The 20,895-nt window shown below is 39.6% G+C and overlaps 1 protein-coding gene across 2 annotated transcripts in view; it reads right to left on the reverse strand.

Moving 5' to 3' along the window:
- tnrc6a (trinucleotide repeat containing adaptor 6A) overlaps positions 1 to 4,886 on the reverse strand; it is a 39,221-nt gene extending 34,335 nt beyond the window's left edge. Inside the window, exons 1-2 of one of the 2 annotated variants that reach the window (XM_014982657.2) lie at positions 4,534 to 4,886; positions 3,142 to 3,193 (exon numbers count right to left, since the gene is read on the reverse strand). The gene's annotated coding sequence lies outside the window, so the exon portion shown is untranslated. The remainder of the gene's footprint in view (positions 1 to 3,141; positions 3,194 to 4,533) is intronic. The other variant, XM_088008227.1, reaches the window with a different exon arrangement.
- Positions 4,887 to 20,895: the final 16,009 nt, after the last annotated feature.

A 20,895-nucleotide genomic window follows, 5' to 3' on the forward strand; every position in this document is an offset into this window, starting at 1 on the left:
GATGTGTTTAAACACACAGAAACAAATTTAGTAAGATTTATTTCCAAAAGCCGCCATAAACCTAATGTTTTTTTTAATGTGGAACATTATGGATTACAAGTAAACCTGTTACTTCTACAGGCAAAATCTGTGCTTTTTTTAAGGGGAATATTCCTTTAAAATACACGTCTTCCACAACTCTACGAGGATTCGATCCACCTTTAAGTAAAACAAATTTATTCACAATAATGCAGCTTTCCCCAGCTTGGAATAACTCAACCTGAGTTTATATTAAACCACTTTAAGCTCTTTGGAGGGAAGAAAACAAAACATTGATAACTTTTAACTACAACCATTAAGTGAGCTTCTAATTAAATATCCCATTCATTGGGAAACATACTAAATCCCTTTTCAGATCTGAAAAACCCAAGATAAACATCTACAGTTTCATTTTCACTATTACGCACAACTTCTTTGCCGATAAGAAACTGGTTCACTCTTGCATCAGTTACTGTAAAACTTCACATGGCTTCATCGCTCATTTGTCTCACCAATCTAAACAAACTGGACCGGGAACCGCTTACAATCCCACTGAGCTCTGGAGTGGCAGCGCCCTGAAACTTTTCAAAGCAAATGCAAGGCGCGCCCATCCCTGATAAACACCACAGAGTGGCCGCGTGGCTAATTTGCACATCGTTTTCATCGATTTGCATCATTTTCGTTCTCGTGGAGCCCAAACAGCCGAGGCTCCCGTGCAGGGCAGACGTACTCCACTAATGGATGATGCATTTTTTTTTTTTTTGTCCTTATCACAAGCAGGAAAACACCAAAGGCTTTTATTGCAGAGCAACATGTGACATTTCTAGGCGAGCTGAACGGTATCTGCTTGGTGGAGCCAAAACGAGGAGCAGTTCATTTCAGGTCAAGGTAACCCAAGGAAGGCAACATGATCCCGCAGACTAAAAAATAAATAAATTAATGAAAGAAAGAAAGGGGGGAAAGGAACCACACTGTGTGGCTTTCAGGGGAGCAATGAGTACATTTTTAGATTTAAAGTTTGATTTAAAATTTACCACACCACAAAAATATGCAAATAAACTTTTTTTAGGACTTAAGAATCTATATAAGAGCAGGGGTGCAAACATTGCAGGTTTTGACCTTTCATTGAAGAAAAGTTATATTTATATCAAGATACTTACACTTTTTCGTACTAAAAAGAACACATTTTGCATAAAATCTAAAAGTGCAACAGAACAACAACAAAGAAAGCCCTTCCAAAACATCAGCACGTTTCCCAAAAGCTGATTCAAATAAAGTCGCTGCAGAGCCAGACAGCTTGATAACCTGTTTATGCAAAACTGCATTTCTGTGGCTCACATCCTGTCTGAGCACGCATGGGTCAACTAACTGCAACAAACCCTCCGTTTCTGTGCCTGACTCGCTTCTATCTCACAACCACCTGGGTGTGGTTTATGGCTCCGAGGGGCAACGATGAACTATCCGATCCTCGTAGCCACTAACGCAGTAAAGCGGCTTATCTTGGTAATTTATGACGCCAATATCAAAATATAAACATGGCAGCGTGAGCTTTGGGTTTCATTAAGGTTTTTTAGGAAAATGGAGCAGAAAGTTGAAAGACCTAATCTGGAAAATCTGGCAACCAAGCAAGAAAGCTCAAAATTAGGTTTTTAGAATTGTTCAGATTTTTTTCATAGATTGGATTATTTTATTAATCCCAGTAGAGTCTAACTCTATGTCCAAACAGATCGTATATAAAACCATAGAAATATGAAAGAAAAAAAATTAGACAACTGGGAGAAACTAGTGTTAGAAAAATTTAACATCAAGTTTACACATTTAAAAATGTACAAATGCAAAAACTTTTTTTAAGCTGACCTTGGGGAACAATAATCCAAGTCTGAGAAAAGTAGTAAAACCTTTTTAGCACCCTGGAATATTAATCGCACTGTCTCCCATTATTATGTCCTTATAACACTTCCAGCTGGGAAAAAAATGTTCCAGTGCTCAGAAACTATTAGACAAAGTAGCATGGCAACCAACCAAACCGGCATTACAGGGTTTACTTAACAACCAAAACACTGATTCTAGTCTGTGTATTATTTCAATGTACACAGACTCTCCAAGAACTAAAAAAAAAAAACACAAATATGTCCTGAAAACAAAAGTGAGAGCACAGAAGTTTCCTGAAGAAATTTAGTCACTTAAAAAAAAAAAGAAAAAAAGAAAAGGTGACTAAACTGCTTCATTGTGTGCCTGCCTGCATGTGGAGCACAAAGAGCTGCACAAACACCCCTCCACACAAAACATCGGGATTCTGGCTTCTCATTTAGCGATTTTAAAACAGCAAAGCTTACTCAGCACAAGCAGCTCGGACCGACCCAGACCCACCAATTCAATTCAAACGGAACTGCATGTGCTAGCATAAGCAGGGGTTGCCCATCCCAGACAAACACACGCCGCTCTGCGTGGCAAAGACAAGTTCTTTATCACCTATAGAGAGAAACAGCTAGCAAGGTTTTTTTTTTTTTTTTTTTTTTTTTTACCAAATACTGAAATGTACATGTGCAAATCTATCCTCCACTTGAGGTAGAAACCGAAACACATTTCAGATCTTTAAAGAAAAATAAAAAAAATCAGAAAAGAAATCAAGCTTTGAGATTTATTTCTTATTTTTGCTGCTTTCCTGAAACAATTTACAACAAGTGCTGGTCATTTTATAATTGTTATAGTTTTGGTCGACATTTTGCTGTTCTCATTTGACTCCAATGGTCCCAAACTGCAGGAGGCCGCTCATCCCATCCAGGTTTGATTACGTACCAAGTGCACATTTTAACTACATGTGAGCTTTTAGCATTAAGGATTACCAATTTTCTCCAGATTTCATGAAAAACATTTACTTATAAAAATATGTATAAATAATTATGTGAGTATATGAATAATAAATGGTTTTACAGTCTTAAAATGGCAAACATAAGTGAGGTATTCATAGCACAGAGCAAGACAGTCTCTAAAATTGTTAGTTTCTGTATATCCATCTACCAAAAATAATATTCTTCACCAGTACTACTGACTTAAAACCAACTATGGTCTATACTGGCAGAACTTGTATTGATGTGTGTACGTTTATGATGGTGCACTGACCTGTTAAGATGCTTCAGTTTCTTTGGTGGCAACAGCTTTCAATTCCAAATCTCTGAAATATAAAGAAAAGATAAAACATTACTCGCTTAAAGATTCAAATCAACGCTACCCCAAACTAAAACTTTCCCACTAAGTTATATCTGTGTTAATATACTGTTACTGTCTTAAATTAATGTAATCAAAGCGCATGCTAATTTGTTTGGCTAGATCATGACAGGGTATGAAGACATATTCTCAGTGTCTATGAACGTGTACAATCAATTCTGCATGAAAAAAAAATGTTTCAAGACACGTGGAAATTCAGGTTGAACAGCATAGCAGGAAAACACACATCCTGCTAAATGCCCGTCACCGTGAATGAGAAAATGAAAATGTACAGAGAGTGTGTGTAGGTCAAAGTTACAGCTCAGGTCCTGATCGGCCATTATCTCAGCTGTTGCCCGAGTTAGAGCTTAACCAACATGGCTTCTCCCGAGCCTGGGGTTTGTTCGGTCCTTCCAAATGCAGAAATCTTCACTGAACATTAAAGTATTCTCATGCACGTAATTGATAACGCCGCTGCATTTACGATTGCTGTCTGATCAGGGAACGTTTTCAGCCGAATATGGCTGCATCTCTACCAGAGCGGGGGTCCGGCATTTAGCTGCACAGTTTGCATGGTGCTAACGTACCGACAGAGGGCGTTACATGAGCAGATTTTTAAAAATAAAATAAAATAAATAAAAAAAAACATCCTATGCAAGTTAATCTTAGCATAAAAAATTGTGCAACTAACGTAAACACGCTAAATAAAAAGCTCCGCTTTATATTTGCACAGCCGTGTGCCTAATAAAAGCTGCATAAATGCCAAACAGCAGTTCACTGTAACTGCGTCGTCGAATTAGCTACTGCTAACGCTAGAAGCTAATGCTGCTAAGCGGCTAGCCGGTGTTGTATCGTATCAAATGTAAGTAACCTAAATTAAATAAATTGAAAAATAAAGAGTACATGGGGACTAATTATAATATTTTACTTGTATATAAATTCTACATCCGCAAGAAATACTGCTTCAATGTACCTAATAACTTCTTTTGAGAGTAATGTTCGCACAGATGTCGAACAGGGGTTAAACTAGTACTAGTTGGCGCAAGGTTAACCTCAAGATGCCTCCTGGTGTAAATACGTTACTCACACCATTTAATTTCCAGTATCCGCTGCATGAAAACTCAACCTTGTGTTCATAAACTGCAGAAGTAATAATACATCTACACGAATGCGCCCAGTACATGAGCTAGCTACGTTGAAACAGCCAAGGCTAGCCAAACAACAGCGACCCGGGTCTCCCTGCCTCGCACTCCTCCAGTGAACCAGCTCGACAAAAAGAGATTAAAAACACCGTACAGGATAGCTCACCTCTTTGAAGAATAAAGTGCAACAGAGTGGAAAGGAAAGCCGACTGTAAGGCTAAAGAAATTCAACGCGTTTGCAGCATCTACGAGGGTAAGCATACATCCTGCGTGATCGCCATTTTCTTCATTCGCTTGTGCTCTGCTTTCCCCTCCGAGATCTGCGTTTACCTCACCGGGCTCTCTCTCTCTGTGTGTTCTGCTGGAGGAGGGGAGACGGGGCAGGAAACACATAACCACTTCCTCTTCACTCAGAAGTGAAACACAATTAAAAGTAGCCAAATGGTATCGAGAGACAGAGCGACTGAAAAAGAATGCAAATTTCTTTTTCCTCTTTAAGAGGCTGGTGTGAAGATGAGGCTGGTCTTTAAAATGCAATTACTTTTTGAGCAAGAAACACAAAATTACCACAGCAAAATAAAATAAACAAATGACACAGGATGAGGCTTTATCTTGAACATACAGGTAATAATAACAGCACCATGGTTAACATAGATAATATAATAATATACTGCTTTTATCACCTTTTCTCCTATTTCTGCTAAACTTTTTTAGCAAATGTATATCACATTTACAATAATTTATTTGTAGCACATCTTTGTTAGTCCAATTGTAGTAAAAATATATATATATTATATTGAATAAAACAATTTAAATGGTATAACCCAATTAATTAGTCGGGCTACATACTCATGTAGCTCGCCTGCAGTTGGTTGCTTGACAGATGCCACTCAGAGCTATAATTGTAGTTTTTAACTGTGTTAAATGCTGCTGGGGATATTGGTGTTTGTCCCTTACAGTCAGTGGTCAAGAGAAGGGGCTCAGCTTTTTATTACAGGAAATATAAATATTAGCTATTTATTCTAATGGAAATTCTGTTGTAGCTTCTAAAGCCAAGAAGTTAATATTGCCCAAATGCACCTCAGTATGATTTTGATATTTTAGGAAAAATCAACTTAACTCTGAACATGTGTGCTCTTGGATTGTGGCAGAAAATTTGTAGTGATTATAGTGCTCTTGGGTTCCCCCTGTTGGTTTGGAGAGCATAGGCAGGGCCTCGGGTCGCCTCTGGCTTTGGTTGTGGGAGAAAGGTCAAGAGCGAAACAAGCAAAGGAATTTTTTTTTTTTTTGATACAATGGTTGGAGGTTTATCATCTGAGGAAAGTTCAAAGAAGAGCCACTGTGAAGAAGTGATTTAATCATCTGATTTTCCCAGCTCATACTAACAAGAGGAGATTCCTGGGTAGACCTAGAACTTGGTGAAGGGACTATACATCTCTTCTGGCCTGGAAATGTTCCTGAAATTTAGTAGTGCTTTTGTGTTTCTTAACTTTGCTGTTGGGTTAAATTTTGTGGTGCTTTGGACCAAAGTCCAAACAGACATGGTTATTTTTCCAGAAACGTCTGGTAACGACACACGAAATGGAAAAAATGCGTAAAATAAACACATCCGTTGTGATGCTGCATCCAGGATTTTAAAAGAACCTTCCAGCACAGTTGCTATCAACATTATTTAGATCTGTGGATTATACACACACTATTTCCAGATATGACTGATGGCGTTCCAAAGTTTTCCGCTGCCAGGAACAGATTTCTTGGGAAGATAGCTAAAGCCCTTTATTTATTAAGAAATTCCTTGGCTTCAAAGAATGCATCCTGGAAGAGGGAAACATCAAAAATCTGTCACACAATTGCATATAAAAGATGATAAAAAAAAAAAAAAAAGTCTTTCCTTTGATCACAAGCTCTTCTCTTATATCCATGTTTGGCTCTGAATGTTATGTAAGAGGAAAAAAAAATATGCAAAAACAACAGAGAAACAAAGTGTGTGGAATCTGCAAACCTTTCATCACGGAGACAATGCGCACTGCTGCCTGCAGGAGAGAACAGTGATGTGTGTGCGCGCGAGTGTGTGCGTGTGGAAAGCGACGACCATTGACCCAGCAATTGCAAAAACAACCCCCAACCTTGTTCGCAAATTACCTCCCTTATCTGTGTGTTTGACTGCGAGGAAGAGCAAGAGGCAGCGTTTGCCTGCTGCCAAGTAATGGTTTTATTTGACCAAGCTTCAAAGACACAGAGATTAGATTATGAACTAGTTGTTTGCGACACGGACGTTTTAAAATATACAATGAATAGTTAAATTGATTGAAAATTTGTTGCAAGTATGGAATTTAGATGTAGGAAGGATTTTATTATGCTTAATAAAAAAGATAATAAAATTAAACAGTTGTTCCAGTTTCACTAGCATGTTCCATGTAGACAAGGATTTACATTTTATACATGACTGGGTCAGAAGTTTACATAAAGTAAGGTTACTATATGTTTTTACAAATTTGGGAAATCCCAGATGACGCCACCACTTTACAAGCTTCTGATAGGTTCACTCATAGTAATTGGAAGCCAACCTGATAGAGTATTTATTGTTGAAAATCCAGGGACAAATCCGGTTCGCACACCTTCCAGGTGCCTGACGGCGCCATTTTCTTCTGATCAAATAATTATACGCAAATCGAGACCACACGGGAATGTCCAGTCAGGAAGAGACGCGTTCTGAGTCCCAGAGATGAGCTTCTTTTAGAAGAAATTATGCGCATCAACCCCAGAACGAAGGTAAACGTCTTGTGCCAACATGGGCTGAAATGCCACTTAGAGAGGAAAAAGTCATAGCTAATTAAAAGCCACACACTCAGCAACAAAGATGTTACGCGTTTGTCTATTTTGCAATTACATTTAAAAGAAAACAGGACAAGGCTTGATAAGATAAAACATATTCTTTGATATTTTGATATTCTTTTTTTTTCTTTCCAAATTATGCTTGTATTTTATTAATAAAGGTTTGAATAAATTTCCATCTTGTCTGGGTCGGTGTTTGTGTGCTGCACATAACTAGAAAGGAAAGGACACCGCATAGTGTGCTGACATGGTGACTGATCATTTGGGGGCACTTTGACACATTTATGCAAACAAACTTCAAAGCTTAGAAGTCCATCAGGAAACAAAATATCCCAATTTCACTGTGTGCTCTGCACATATAAATGACACAAGAGTTTTTTTCATACCCTCAGAACAGCTGCCTCTTGTTAGCAAGTCATCTTTTGCCAAAGCCAGCTCCAATTCTGGGACGGTTACAAATCAGCGTTTCTGCAGCGAGTTCCCTCTCATATTAGGATTAATTTGTGGATTGTGAAGATGCACAAAAGAGACGAGTGTCATCTGGGGCTGAAAACTGAATTAAACGTATGACAGAGTTGAAACAGAATGAGAAAACAGTGGAGAAATAGAGAAGACCAAACAGCTTAACGGCAAACAGGACATAGAGCATCTTTTTTTTTCTATTTGCGTTAAAGTTTCCAAGTAAAAGTCCAAAAAGCAACACAAAGCCTCTGTAAATATTAAATTAAAATGATAAAAAGCTGAAGAATAATAAACAGTTTTATCGGGATTCGAGTCTTTGGTAATGGGTCTTCGATAAAGCAGTCACCGAGATAGGAAGAGGACTGCATGCACAGCGAGTCAGAGTTTAATCATTTACTCCTTTAAGCCCACGCACACTTACGACGCACTATGCAGGAGGAAAACCAGGTTACTTTGACAAACAATTACATAAGGCAGAAACATATGTCCATATTTACTGGCGGCAAGGAGGACAAACACGAGAAAAATGTTTGTCATAAAAAAAGCAGATTTTGGTCAGATAAATCCAACGACTCTCAGGTCCGTCTCTTCAAATCGATTTCAAAGCATCTGCATAAAATGTTACAGTAAGTAGCGTCGTGCTTTACCAACCAAATTCATACGTTCTGTTAGTTGAAGTTTGCAACATGGCCACTGGAATACATTAAATACTGAAACTTTATTGTTTGGCCTTCAATATTTGTATTTATTCATCAACCATTTCCAACCCCGCTGCCCTCATATATTCTCCCATAAACATTTTAATGAACGGCTTTCCACTGACGTTGGCATCTTGAGCTGAATCCCTGAGTTTCTGCAAAGAAAAGTATCGGGAAAGAGAGTGAAGCTAGAGAGAGGAGAGAAAACGAAACAGGGAGATTATGTGAAGACAGGGCGGTGGGGGGTGCATGAGACAGACAGAAGAAGGTCAGAAAAAAGATTTGCATGTCAAGTAGTAATAGGCTTGTCCTGCGTACAGACGTGCACACTCATAAGCTGCGGCGTTCACAGTGTGGGCATGCGTGCGCGCTGCTTATGCATGAAGCGTCACATTATATTCCTACTGGTTCCTTCAGTGTGATTACTGCACGTTAGAGGCCTCTTCTTTCTAAGTGCAGTTTGGTAGTAATTATGTGACTTATGTCAAATGAGAAGTTGTAAATGCTGTAAAAAATACAGATTAGACTGCTTGCAAAAACAACATACAAGCCCATTTCTTACTGAGAGTTTAATGTCTCCCTGTGTTTTAATGCAAAGGTAGAGCGACTGACCTAATAGGCAAAAGGTTTTAGAGCAGGATTCAAACCCAGGACCTTCAGGCATCAGATACCAACTGTGGTCACAGATTTTTTGTTCATTTTTTTAAAGAATATTTGAACTTATTTGTGTAAATTAAAACACTAAGCCTCCTAAAATTTTAAAAATAAAATTCTTTGGTATTTGTGAACCACCTGCCTTTATCGGTTCTGGGAGTTCTTACCTTTTATTTTGTCAATTTCTACCCCCCATTTTATCCTGTCCTATTAAGTATTTTCAAGTATTTTTTTATGAATTGTTTAGATTTATGGTCACAAACATGCACCGGGTTTTGAATCAGCAGAAAGTCATGCTAAGTGTGCTCGGTGTCTGCATAATGCATTCAGATTTATCGCCTATTTTAAATTCATCCTTGTTTAATATTCATAAGCGTGATTCAAACCTGGTGGTAGCCATTTATTACTGCAGGAGCCTGTCATCTCTGCTGTACATATATACCCTATATAATTTTTTTAAACACTGGACAGAGGCATGCAAAACTCCTTCCAATGCAAAATGTTTGCTTGCATCAGGAGAAATTATTTTTGAAAATTAAAGACGTTTCATCTGTTTAACCTCCAACTTTCAAAAAAAAAAAAAAAAAAAAAAAAAAAGCTGGGAAGTGTTGCCTTACGGGGGATTTTAAGACGGTGTCATACTTGCAAAGTGGAACAAAATATTCGTGTTCTACATTTAAAGAATCTAAAAGAAGTGGCTTGGATTTGTCTTCAACCTCATCTTATTCTGATAAACCTTAATGAAATGGAATCTTAAATCTCCCAGAATTCATTGAGTGTGTGGTTCTAACAAAACAATATGTGAGAAGAATCAGAATTGTGATGAATACGATGTTATATCAAATCTTGAATGGGTATTCAGTGCAGGAAGTGGGCAAAATGTGTCTATTTGGACATCCAATCACTTTATTAACCACACCAGACTTAGGAAATAAATGGAAATTAATCTGTTTCCTTAACTGGAGCGTGTTTAGATGCTTGGATGGTTCAAAGGAGTCACTTTTTTTTTTTTTGAGAAAATGATGGTGACCACATTAAGTTTTAGGGAACACACCTGAACTGTAGAAGCTCCTTCAGAAAAATGGATGGCAAAAGAAAATATGCTTGCATGTGCAGGTGACAGAGAATTTTAAATAAATAAATAAATAAATAAATAAATAAATAAATAAATATTTTAGAGTGCCCCCAAGCTGGTGCCTTTCTGGGAAGTAAGGCACCTCATACATATTAAAAAGTAAAACTATCTGTGATCTAAAAATACATATATATATATATCCCATATGGACCCAAAATCAAGGCATCTGCATCAAATGCCTATCATTTCTCAGCAAAACAAAAACAAAACAACAACAAAAAAAGAACGCCCGTGTGCACGACACCCTATCAGAGTTTTTGATTGTTTGCGTTCCATTCTCAAAAGTCCCATGATTTTTATGCTCCGCTTCCATGCAGGAATGTTGCCGTTTTTTTGTCTTTTTGTTTCCACCTCAGCCAGAGGGGAAAAAGGAAGTACAGCAGGCGATTGTGACCTCATCCTGCGACGGGTCTATAGCATTGAGAACCATTGTCATGGACAGAGTCAACGCTGGCCCTTTGTTCGTGCTGGCGGAGAGGCAGAAAGAGAGCGTAAATGCACTTCAAAGTGTGAATGACAAAGAGGAGAATGGCCTGATGGGAGGGAACAGTCAGGGAAAATAAAGGAGAGGAGAAGAGAGCCGTATCCTCACGGTGAAAGGCTTTGTTCTGTTAAAAGTTTTGGCACTTGCAACCATACATTATTATAATCAAAACTCCCTGTTTATTTCCTGTTGGGAAGCTCCCAGGCTTTCACTTGCGGCCCTCGTTTGAGCGTTTCAAAGGTCTGATGATGATGCAAATTTCTCAAAGTCAATTAATCTCATAAATAACTTTTTTTTGCTCTTTTCTCACAGATGTAAAAGGCAGGACAGCGTGAGTAGCCTGATGTGAATCGTTTGAGAGCTCAGAATGTTCCAGTGCAAGGTGGGGGGAGGCTGAGAGAGAGACAGAGTATGTGTTTGTCTGCGTGTGTGTGTGTGTGTGTTCAGGCTGGCCTGGCATGTTGCCAGTCTCTGGGTCTCTCATTACCACTGTGCCTGCATAAGTGTGCATGTGGGTCTTTGTATGTGTGTGCGTGTGTGAGCGTGAGTGTGTGTTTGAACGCGCTGTGGGAGCATGTCAGTGTGACGGGCGTAACCATGGCAACGCCAGAGCAGGTTCCAGATGTAATGCATCATATTTCTGCAGGAAGGAGCTCAGCCATATCCACAAACACACACACACACGCACACCCCCCCCCCCCCCCCACACACACACACACAGACACACGATGTCTTCCAAAAGTGTCAATAACCATTAACTTTGTCACATTTTTCTCATTAAATGTAAACCTGTATGTCTGTTGCTGGGGTTTCATGCAACAGACCGAATGTAGGAAGTGGAAAAACAAAAAAAAAAGAGAATATTTTGCAAAAATTGGTTCACCTGTTAAATAATCTTCAGGGGAAACACTGAATTTGATCAAATTTGTTCCTTATTTTAGGATTTGGCTTCAAAAAAATCTGAAAAGTGTGGTGCGCATTCATACAACGAGGCATCTATATTTGCCATAAATTAAATCCGCTCCAACCTACTGGCTTTAAAGGTGACCAAATTAGTAAAAAGAGTCAATATAAAATAAATCCGACAGCAGTTCTGTGAAGGGCAACTCTGGAGGAGCTGCAGAGATCCAAGGGGCAGGTAATACAGGTAAATAAAATAAAAAGAAACAAATATTGTTCAAAGAGCCTGCTTAACAAAGCTTGTCAGAAAATTATCCACTCAAGGAAACATGGTGGTAGCAGCCTCAGGTTGTGCTTTACTTGTCAGAGTCAATTTGAAAACAGATGGAAAAAGACACAAAACTTTTTTTTTTTCTGCACTGCTTTTTGTCAGTCTACTGCATCAAAACCCAATAAAAATACATTTAAAGCCTTTTGTTCTCCATCCGTGCGTCAATATATTTTTATCCACCAACACTAAACTACAAGAATGTTACAACCATCTGGGTTCTTTGGGCTTGCAGTGAGGTACCTTTGCACATCAAAAGGAATCACACTAAACTTCCTGTGTTTTTATTGTTTCATCTGATAACCCAAAGATAAAGATCTAAGCAATTTATTTAGCGAAGTCACAGTCCTGCATGTGGTGCTGATGCCTTTTCTCACAAAGCTAAAGTGCAGGATAAGGGTTCAAAAGTTGCCACGTAACATTATTGTGTTGTGTTTTTATGGGGGAGCGTTCACGAGGCTTAATGATTTTCAACCACCTTTTTTCCTTTCACTTTTGTGCACACAAACTCCGGTTGATATGCATTCTTTAATGTATAATCTCAGCCTGGTTTTTATACTAGACGTCGGTGACGGCAGATGAGTTTAAAAATAGAGCTAAAACTAAGCGCCTCTTTACTGAATGTCTGAGACTAAAACTATAAAAGCACATTTTATTTCCCCGCGCTCATATACCTACTCTTAAATCCTGCCTCTCTTTAAACCTCCTTCCTTTCATCTCTGTCACCCTGTCCTCCTCTTTCACTCCGTCCTGCTATCTTGTCCTCTCCCTGCAGCAGGCCTCCAATAAAACCAGGCTCCTCTGTTAACGGCTCGGAGTGTGGAAACCTCTGAGAGAAAGGAGAGCATGTATAAAACAGGAAGGAGGCGGTATCAAAGTGTCTGTGTGTCACTGTGTCAATAAGAGTGTGTAGAGTTTCCATCTGCGTGACTTATTCACGTCGGCGTAGGATTGCAGGCGATCCAAACATAAACAATCGCGAAGAAGTATTCCCACTGAATTAAAAACTAAGCGAAGAGCAGATAACCTTGAGATTTTAAGTTGAAGAAAGAATTAAATGTAAAATTTGCAGGTCATAAAGAAGTTGCTGCAACCATTTCGTTGCTTCACAAAAAAAGTTGACTGGATTGAATTATCCCATTAGTTTGGCAAACATTTACGTTAATGGAGTTAGGAACAAGAGTGAAGTGCAAGACTGGAAAAACTGACAAAAACCCTTCAGATAAAGTCTAATCAAGCTGTTTAGATATATTAATATCTCTAAATTGTCTATATTCACTGTGTCAGAGCAGATTTTTTTTTCTACTATAACTATAGATAAACATGAAACACTCACCTGGCTGCACATTTGATTTTAATACATTTATGCAAGGATCATTTAAAAAAAATATAAAGATGCTTGATTTGACCCGCTCCAATTAAACTTGAGACGTAAACTGACAATTTTAATTAGAGAGGAAATCTGAATACTGCAGCTTATCCCGTTTTGGCAAGGCTGTGGGAGTTGTAGCCACAGTTTCAAGCTTTTAGCTGATAGGAGGAACATCTGATGTGGGCTTTTTTTATTCTGCTGTTTCAAGACTTAACATGTAGTCAAAGAAAATGTAGTGAGTGAAGAAAACAGAAAGCAAAACTCACAAAAACAACTGACAATATAAAACTGAAAGTAAAAAAAATAAAAATAAAAACACAAAAGCTCAAAGTAAAAAGAACATAAAACTGAAACAAAAACAAAAATGTTGAATGTGTAGTTGACCTTGTTTTATTTCAAAAATGTTTCATGGTAACATCTATAATAATAATAATAATAATAATAAAGTACAGCAACGTTCCTCCTCCTCTCTGATTGTCTCTCACACATCCACAAGTTTGTATTTCTAGCCACATTAGAACGTCTATTGACTTCCATCATTTAAGGAAATCCATTAGTGCCCCTAATGTCTGCTCTTATCCTAATCATTACCAGTTTAATACTAACTTACACTTAACTCTTTTATTTGTCCTAAGGCTAACAAATAAAAACATAGAGGTTCACAGATGAAAAGTGACCATAAACAACCTAGATAGGCAAATTTTACAAGGTGAGGAATGGTGACCTCCCACCTCTGTCAACCCAACATCTCCATATCAATGGCAGCAAGATAATCAGGGTGCTCGTTCACACAATCCCTCTCTCTCTCTCACACCCACACACACACACACACACACACACACACACACACACACACACACGCACACCCACACACACATTTAAAGAAAAACTTCAGGCCTTTGTCCTTATACTTTCATTTCTCTTACTTCCTCAGTATGTTTTCATGTTTTTAATTTCTGCACATGCAGAACGCAAGTATGGCATTAGGATGTTGTTTTCATTCTCTTTAGGGCTTCCACATCAGAACTGCTTTCATAACAACTACAATCCAAATTTACACTTGGCAAAAAGAACCCTCCCTCCCCCAAGTATCTCAATCTGAGACGCTTCACCCAAAGGAACCAGAAAAACTTTGTGACAAAACCAACTAAAGTAATTTACTGGAAACTTTTGCGGCAAAAGACAGCTTGAAGAAGACAATGATCTCTGAACCTTATGTTTTGTTTTGTTTTTTTAATATATCCAAGTCATATGACAGTTTACTATCTAAATGAACGGCTCAGAGTTGAGATGTGCAAAATGAAATTAACATCATTCACTGGAAGACAGAGTGAGCTAGCAAGCTAGCATCATAAATATACAAGTAAAATTAATACAACACAAATAGATGCATGTTTTTTGGAAAAGTTTATTGCACACATGAGGAAGAAGATTTCAGCACCAACCACTGTCCAGCGGTCAAAACAGACACTGTTAAAGATTTACCTACATACTGCAAGAGAAGCTGCAAGTCTATTAAATAATTAGAGGATCCTTTATTAGATGACACTAAACAGTTAAACTTATTGGATAATGAAGGTGACTAATTATCACAGCCAATTCACTTCCTAACTACATAATTTAAAAAAATTATATTTCTTTTTCTTGCATAGGTTTGACATGTAAAATGCAAATCTAAAGGCTACTTTGATTAATTGAAAAAATAAGTAAAACAAATGGAAATAGAAAAATAAATATTTGTGAACGCCGAGGCCTTATAAATGTACCTACAAGAAAAAACTAAATTTGATCAAATTTGCTCCTTATTTTAGGATTTGGCTTCAAAACAGCAACCTTCATTAAACCGCTCTAAATGAACCTCAACACTATTTCATTTATCCTTTTTTATTCCAGTTTTAGTGGGAATGATTGTCATTACTTTTAAAATCTACCTCAGTTTATCTCTTTTTAATTAATTTTAGCCACCATTTTCACCAGCAATCCACAGAAGAAGAGATGTGCTGAACTAACGGGAGCTAAAATATTGTATTAGTAACAACAAGAAGTTATTCTTCTTCTTTTTTCTTCTTCTTTTTAATTCCAAAAATCTCAGGTGGACCTTCGGGCTTCTTCTGCTGAAGCCGCCTGCGTGTCAGAATGCAGCATGTCCATTTTTACCCCGATGACATCACCCTAGTTCCCATAATTCCCCTCCCCTCTCCATGGTAATCAGCTGTTGTCGCCGTGGACGTGTAAATTAAACAAAGTGCTCCACGTTCACCCCGTCCGGGCTGCAGAGGGGACGTCGACGTCAGGCTCGCAAATAGCCACAAAAATGCGTCCTCACTCTCCCTTTATCTGTCCGAGACGCACGTTTCAGGAGGACATGTTCGGCACAGAAAGGTCTTCCTGCTTCAGAGAGACAGAGCGCTCTTAACCTTTTGCAAACAACCATAAATAAGGTGTCTAGACAGCCGAGCCGTGGGTCTGCCCTCTGGTGGGGGTTCCACATACAAATCAAGCGAATGTGACAACAGAGACGACGGGGGTAGATAGACGGTAGGCTGTTAATACATATGCATGACCTGCACAGTTCTCCAGGAGAGAGAGAGAAAGAGAAAGAATGTTTCATCCTGTTGCCTTACCTTTTTTAAGGCCTTCACGCAGAGACGCTTGGGGGGGAAAAAAAAGGCAGATGGAAAGCAATGTTTCTTTAAGAGCTATTTATCCTTTTAATTTCAATAGCGCCTTTCAGAAACAAGGCATTTCGTAGTGCTTTAAGTCATAAAAACACAAAAATCACTGAACGCACAGTCAACAATTGAAATGTTACATTTTGTCGAGTGCACATCAGACTCCTATTTTACTAATCAATAATTTATTCGTAGAAGCAGTCGGCTTTTTATACTTGCTTTCTTACTCCCCCCCCCACCCCCCCATCTATCTTATTAGCTTTTCTATTTTAATGTTCCAAGTATTCAGTATGACGACTTCAACGGATTGCTGACTTTGGTTTCCAAAAGTCACACACACGCGCGCGCGCGCGCACGCACACACACACACACGCACACACACACACACACACCCACACACACACACACACACACACACACACACGTAGAAGTTTCTTTGCAGAATGAAGGTGCGATAAATATTTCGGTATTTCCAAATTTTCTAGATTTTGTAGTAAATATGATCAAATCTCCCGAATCACACAAAAAAAAGAGAGAAATAACCCTTTAATCAGATTGTAACCCAAGCGTCAGTGGCGCAGCGTCAGGCCAAATCTTTGTACAATGCTTGGCAGTCGTCATATTTATTAAAACAATCACAGCTTTCTTGATGATAACAACCTCCATCCACGATGAAACCGATTTGATTGAGAGCGCTGGAACAGCTAATTAGAGCCGTGATGAGTCAAACGTTTTCATTTTGGATCGCTTCAGTGTTTTCCTGCGTTGCAGGGAAGCCGCTTTGTCTCGTTGTCGCCGCACACAAAGAGACAATCTTTCTTGTTTTTGTCAGGAAATTGCCAAAAATGGAGCAATTTAATTATTAAAATGGGATAGTTATACGATAGGGAACCAGGTCCTGTTTTTAAGCACTTTAAAAACAAAAACAAAAAACTTGGTCTGAAAAACTTTCCAGAAATATTAACACCCCTTGCATTTTTTCCCCTCATTTCTTCATGTAACAATCACTAATTTTGGGTTCTTTATAGGATTTTTATGCAGTAGATCTACAGACACTTTGGCATGATTGGCAAAGTAGATGAAATGTGAGACACATTACCGTTTTCAAATAATCTGAAAAGTGTGGCATGCACTTGCATTCAGTCAAACTCTCTCCAGCGCCTCCTGAAGCTCAGCTAAGTTTGATTCCAAGGGTTTGCGATTATCAGTTTAAGTCCTGTCACAGAGACTCAATTTGATGTAAGTTCAGACTTTGACTAGACCACTCCAACACACAGAAAACAGAGGTGAGGCTGCATGTTAAGTCTGAATACACTGGACGTAGGACGTAGTGGTGGCTCTCCCCGATGCAGACAAAATAAACAAAAAAAAAAAAAAAAAAAAAAACGTCGGCTCAGATGCGTTGTTAACGGGATGAAGGGGTGAATTACCACCTGCATTCTACACACAGAAAAATGAGACCTAATGCATCACAACGCTGAGAAAGAAAAACTGCAACGTTAATTAGTCAGAGGCCGCCGTCTCTCATGCGGAGGTGAGGGGGGATTTAAACCCCTTCTTAGACAGGACACCGCCGGCCCTGGGCAAAGGCACACAGTTCGCTGCAGCCTGAGAGGCTCATTGTTATTCTGCACACAGTTGTGGTCACAGACAGGGCCAGGCACGCAGGAATCTGCACACACACACACACACACGCACACACACTGTAGGAGGGCGGAGGGGGGTGCATGTTGTCAGGACACCTTACAAATGCTAAATTCCACACAAGATTAAGAAACACAAAAGCAGATCTGATTTGCATGGAGACAATTGCACAAGCTGCAGCACACATTCCATCAGTCCCAGAGAAACATCTGCCCTCAGCAGACTCCCTCACTACACGCCTCCCGACAGGGAAGAAACCTAAAGCCTCTCCAGGGTCTCGGTGGTGTTAATGTTAACGTGTCTGCACAGAAGGACAGTCCGGCATCGCCGTCCCGCTCTACGCGTCTTAAACTGGACTCTGACGTTCGTTTCGCAGACGAGCCACGGCTGTCCGAACGAGGCCTTGGGCTCAGAGCCTCGGTGCGTGTGGCTTATGTGGAAAGCATCACGTGTTCCTCACCGCTTCTGGTACGAGAAAGTTTGAGCAAAACATTCCTGCAGCTGCATTTGAGCTGAACTTCATCCGTTCATTGGGCTGCACGTAAAAGAGAAGTTTGCACGTTGTCACGGTAGTCGTGAATATAGATAATTTTTTCAGGATGATGACACAACACAAGGTTGTCCATTATATTTCTTTGGATCACCTGGACCCAATGCTGCTAATGTGAAAAATTCCGGCTCCCCTTTAATAAGTTTATACAAACCGTCTAACATCTTCTTCAATCAAGACACAAACAGCTGAGTAAAAAAAAAAAAAAATAAATTATTGTTGAATACTGTAATTATAGTATTGAGTGAAACTAACCACCAGTGTCCCTCCACTGCTGTTTGTATTTATCATCATTACGATGCAAACCATCAGCGCCACTCGATCTTCATCTAATCTTGGTCTCCCTGATCCATATCGGGTCTTGGATTAGGGAGTGAAGGTCCATATAAATCACCAAATACATTACTGGCATAAAAATCTTTAATGAAAAGATTTTTATTTCTGCTCATGTTTTTCACTAGCAGAAATATCAGATCTTACCACGACTATCACTACATGTTGCATCCAAGCAGCCCTTTGTTGCACACTGCTGATGTTGTGATTCGATGTATTGCACATCGAGTTAGAGGCAGAACTGCACTGGGTACAATCTTCTACTTATGAATAATTAAAGGAATCTTAAAAGGAAACATTTATGATTACAACTAACTTATATTTGATTGGGAAATGAGCAGCGCAGCGATAGGTTTGAATCCTGACCAGCACCTTCCTGCACACTGTTAGTTTGTTTTTCCCACGTTTGGTTCTCCGGTGCCTCCACCTTCTTCCCGCTGTCCTCGTTTAGTTTCTCACAGGTGTGAATTGTGTGCACGGCTTTTTGTTCTAGCTGCCTGGGCTTTGCCCCACGACAGGCTGTTGACTTGTCCATGTTGTACCTTGGACGAGTCAACAGCCTCGGCCTGTCCCAATTTACACAGGACATGGCGAGGTACATCCTCCTCAGAAATGACTTTGTTGCACTTATTGAAAACTCAAACAATTCCCAATGTTATGTTAAAATGTTATATAACCACATGTATATGATAGACTGTATTATCTGCACACCCACTGGTAAGAATCAACTCAACAACTACAACTGCAAAGCTCCCAAAACTGCCCTAACAAGTGTTTACTGATGAAGCCGAACCCTAAACAAGCCAATTTGCATATGCCACACACACACACACACACACACACACACACACACACACACACACACACACACACACACACACACACACACACACACACAGCCTGGTGCTCTTCAGGCAGACCTGGCACCATGCCGGAGCTGAAACGTCGGCATTCATCAGCAGCACAAAGAAGGGAACACGGATGAAAGACAGAAACAAAGCGAGAAAAGGAACACAAATAAGGAGAAAACAGGCAAACAGGAAGGAAGTTGCTGCAGCGGATGTTGCGACGACAGGCAACAACATGAGGCTGAAGTATAAATCTGAGAAAGAATACCTCGTTTCTTGTTCACACTACTTTGGGAGGGCAGGAGGGATGTTCCTCTTGACTGCTACACCTGTCTGCCTCCCTGGATCTTTATGCTTTGCTCTAATCTTTTTTCCCCATTTCGCCCTTTTCTTTCTCTACCCATATTTGGCTCAGTGCAGATCCCTTCCTTCATTCACACCACTATTGCTGTATAGACCTGTTGTTGCCTTTTAGTCTGCTTCTGTCTGCTGAGCGTCCCACACCAGACATAACACACAATGAAGCACAGATGGACGTTATTTTCCCAGTTTGCACGTCCCAGAGCAAATCGGCAAACGGCAGAAAGAACACACTGAAGTTTAGAGGATCAAAACAGCAGAGGATACCTTTTTTCTTTAAGCTCTGAAGACGCCAGACTGTCCCGAGTGTCCTTGCATCCCTCTGTCAAAGGGCTGGACGGCGGCCAAGTCGGGGGCATCCCTCACAAGCTATTTCCCCGGTTCGGTCTCAGCATCCCTTGGCGCTGATTTCCTCACGCAGCAACACAACATGGAAAACACAGAAAGGCACACAGGGGCTGGATATTTGCCATTTTTCATGCAGCGAGTTAATGAAGCACAAAACGATTGGGAAGAAATCAGCAGACGGAGGGCACGACGATCCCATCCAGCGCCGACAGCAGCGTCACTGAGCGCGGCTTTTATTTTGGTGCAACACAAAGTCCCAACTAAGAATGTAAAATATCAGCATCCATGCATGCTTATCCTTGTTAAGGTACTGGTTTATGCATGATTTATGTGTGAATTACACAAAAACAGTATCTTAAATGAGAATGTGTTTTCCTAGCTTATACATTATTTGAAGGGCTGCTGTAGGTCATATTTATTTATTGCTATTGGATTTTGGCTTCAGGGCGTCCAGAAAGTTTTCCAAGGCTGCGGCCAGATGGATGAGACAGATAAAATTGGGCTGGCATACTAATCCAAAAAAAACAGCTCTGAGTTTTTTTTATGCTGTCAATAAGTGAGTATCACTTTTCAGTATCATTAAAAGTTTAATTTAACTGAAATCATTCATAGGTTGCCATGTTTGATGCATTTTTGTGTTCATTTAGTTATCTCATCGCTAATGGAAATCCAAAATTGAGTTTCTCGGAAAAATCAGCGTAGCATGAAAGACCCGATCCTACTGGAGAAACTAAAGGAAATGAAACTAGTAGAGGTGTTAACTTGGTGCATTTAGTGGTTTCATATATCTGTTCTGATCAGGAGGTTCAGGAGTTTGACAGCAAGATCCTGCAAAACAAAAAAGAAAAATGCTGGAGAAGCTCATGAGTCTATGAATTACAGGTTGTCATGATGCACTGGTCGGT

Source organism: Poecilia mexicana, unplaced genomic scaffold (genome assembly GCF_051168715.1).
Source record: "Poecilia mexicana isolate PSO_F unplaced genomic scaffold, ASM5116871v1 scaffold_8, whole genome shotgun sequence".
Taxonomy (NCBI): domain Eukaryota; kingdom Metazoa; phylum Chordata; class Actinopteri; order Cyprinodontiformes; family Poeciliidae; genus Poecilia; species Poecilia mexicana.